Source organism: Vanessa atalanta, chromosome 17 (assembly GCF_905147765.1).
Source record: "Vanessa atalanta chromosome 17, ilVanAtal1.2, whole genome shotgun sequence".
Lineage (NCBI taxonomy): Eukaryota > Metazoa > Arthropoda > Insecta > Lepidoptera > Nymphalidae > Vanessa > Vanessa atalanta.
In genome coordinates this window covers 6,681,039-6,683,368 of record NC_061887.1, presented here as the reverse complement: position 1 = coordinate 6,683,368, position 2,330 = coordinate 6,681,039, and positions in this window count along the sequence as shown.

Genomic DNA, 2,330 nt, shown 5'->3' with positions numbered 1-2,330 from the left:
GATTCAAGTGCTTTATGAAAAACAGCGCCAACTTCCAAACCTTCTTATTTGATATCGAGAGTTTCTAGACCGAAATAAAATAACTTTTAATCGATTAGACCCAGAATTTGCAACCTTTCAACCTATCTACTCAACTTTCTTGATGGCAGGACTTAATGCAAGCCCGTCTGGGTAGGTACGAGTACAAGATATTGCTGTGTTCCAGTTTGAATGGTAAGTGAGAGTAGTTGCAGGCACAAGGAACATATCATCTCAGTTCCCAAAGTTGGCGGCAGGCTGGCGATGTAAGGAATGGTTTATATTTATTACAGCAGCAATGTCTATGGACAGTGAATATCTATGAACACTACCAGGTCACCCATATGGCCGCATAACATATAAGAAAAAATATTTTAGATAAACTTCAGTTGTATGAATTCTCCGTTTATATTACACCTCCGATTATTATCATAGTATCCTTTTCAGACAATGTAAACGGTAACAAAAGGCCTCATTGGAGAGTATGTATGGAGTGACATGGCATTTAATGTTATTTAATATGAGTAATCTTGTGTTTTATTTTAAGAACTTCTGTAATTATAAATAAACCAAAACACGAAAGGTGTCTTCGGACACACAGAACGAAGTTGCTTTCTCTCAATATTATGTATTAAATAAACGACACAGTAAAATAAATTAACAAAGTTAAAAATTAAAAAAATGTTATTAAAATCCCGTCTGAATTAAAACAATAACAAAATATAATTAATAAAGTTATATAAAACCGTAAACGATAAAAATAGAAAAAGTCATCATAATACTTTTTCCTCGCGTAACGTTTCAAGAATTTTGGCATTAAATTTATATAAAGTGGATGTGAGTTAAATGTTTCAGCTCTGTAAATGTGAACTCCTAATTAAGATTTAAATGATCGAAATGATTTAATTCATTTTTGTTCCAAGTGTGAAAGCCAGTAAATATTCCATTACTGGGCACAGGCCAAAGAGGTTTGGATCTAATCCACCAAGCTGCTCCAATGCGGATGTATTAAATCTTATAAAATATTACGATAATATTTGTCTCGTAAAGTTGCTTCTCATTTTGGCAATTTCATTTGACTGAAATTACCTTTAAGGTATTTTAAATATTTTCTTCAATAATTACTTTATGAATTTTATGTATCAAATATTAATAATATTTATGTACTCATAAATTTATTAATGTAACAATATCTCAAATTAATTAATGTGAGATATTATTACCCTTACCATACCATACCATAGACAAAACATGTTTTTACTTTGTAACATCGATACATTGTTATTACTTATTTTTCTTGTAGGATTATTTTTCATGTTATTAGTAAATTATCGCTCTATGAGACACGTTTTTATGTATAGGTTTTTGCGGTCCCTAACTGAATTGTTTTTTAAACTTTATACTCAAAGATTCAGCAAGTTTGTGTCTACGTATTAGATAAAGTGAAAGGTAAAATAACAGCACTAAAATATCATTTTATAAAATCAATGCAAAATTGGAAACACAAGGAGATTTTCATATGAGGTTTTCCTTCTGCGCGCCTCATAAGCACATGGTATCCTAGTCGCGCTAGTCCAGATTTACACCTGTGATATAATAAATAACATAACGTGTTTATGGAGGATTTTCATTTTATCTTATGTTCTTAAAATCCGATGGTTTTATACTCGAATTCATACCTACTTCTTAGTTTTTCAGCAGTCTTGACACAATAAACCACATGAATTAATATATAAAATAATTCGTCATATTATTTTTAAAATAACAAACATCGAAAAACATAATTAAATAAGAATCTTTCTTATATATTAATATCGTAAGCCGATTTTTGTCCCAGTGATTGTGGGACGATGGCTGAATGTAAAAAATCGGTTATAGTCTCAATTTAAAGAGCTCGTAATAAATTATTCGTAGATGTGCACAAAATGAAAGAAGATTCTTGATAGCAATTTACTAAATTGTTACGATATAACAAAGAATTAATTTTAAAGAGCGGAATTTACTGGCTGGTTAAATAGCGGTACCACGGCTGTATGAGAAAAAAAAATGAAAACTTAAACATTCTAACTGAACTAATGTATACTATTTGATATTAAAATTTTCACTTATACGAGATTTCATCATTTTGACGCCAAATGTATATAAGTGTCCTGCAGTGTACTGTGATCTTTAAAGAGTGATACCAAATACTTGTATTGATCTCTGTGGTTTTTTTGTAATTTTATTTTATAACAATTTTAATTAACGTAGAATTATTATTTATGATAATGTTATTTTATTGCTTAAAATAAGTAGTATAATTAGTACTTTTC